We start from the raw sequence: 1,036 nt of genomic DNA, 5'->3' as shown, positions 1-1,036 counted from the left end.
AAACTACATTGTCACCAGAAGAGCAATACAAAATGTACAAGTGATATATTAAAATCATCTTTCCAGCTTGACTTTCAATGATGCATTGGGGCAACGATTTTGTGAGAAACATCTTCACCCTTAAATAAAGATTTTCTTAATTCCTTACCTGTGTGCTAATTAGATATCACCTTGTTTTCACATTAAACAGACTTCCACATGAGAAAGCAGCAAGGATGCAGTGGCGTTAATGTTTCCTTGTGTCAACCCGTATTATTTCAGTAGACATTGAAATGAGGATGCATCTTGCTGCCTTTCCAATGAAGCAAATTTAATTTAGTAATAGGTTAAAAACCATCCCTACAAAGGTGTTAATCAGAGACTTGGCTTTGTGGACACTTTTCAAAGAACAAATTTGTTAGCATAAAAATAAATCCAGAAAATTAAGAGCTGTTTAATCACTCAATTGGATTTTTTTTGCCAGCATATTTCTTTTTCTCTGCAACCCACTGCTAAATTGTGCTTCCTAGCTGTTTTTATAAAATCACTGAATCAAATCTAACTCTGATTACATCAGAGAAGGCCAGGTACCCTACACCATAAGAGGGGGTTTGAAATTTTGACTTGTCTACTTAAAGATCACCAAAATCTGATAACAAGGTCAATTACGTCCCTGGGTGGGATTGAACCACCAACCTTTTGGTTTATAGCCGTACACACTAACTGATTGCGCCACAGAGACACTTTGCAAAAGTACATACTGACAAAGGCTAATAAGCATTCATCTAAAACGTTTCCTAGAAAAACTTTAAAAAGTCAATAATCTGGAGAGTTTTTGTAAGATGTTTCTTCCATCCACCAACGAAGAAACACATTGGTACTTTCCCATGATGAGTGAGTGCTTCAGGATCTCTTGCACTTACATGTGCAGCAGAGTACTGCAATGGAAGCATGCTGGGCCCATAACCCAGAGGTAGGCAGATTAAAACTATCCTCTGCTATATGCATTTTTTTTGTTAATTAAAGTAATCCAAAACTGGGATTGATATTTTTGCTC

Source organism: Pseudophryne corroboree, unplaced genomic scaffold, assembly GCF_028390025.1.
Source record: "Pseudophryne corroboree isolate aPseCor3 unplaced genomic scaffold, aPseCor3.hap2 scaffold_1007, whole genome shotgun sequence".
Classification (NCBI taxonomy): Eukaryota; Metazoa; Chordata; class Amphibia; order Anura; family Myobatrachidae; genus Pseudophryne; species Pseudophryne corroboree.
The sequence above is the reverse complement of the archived record's forward strand: the minus strand, read 5'-3'. Positions refer to the sequence as shown.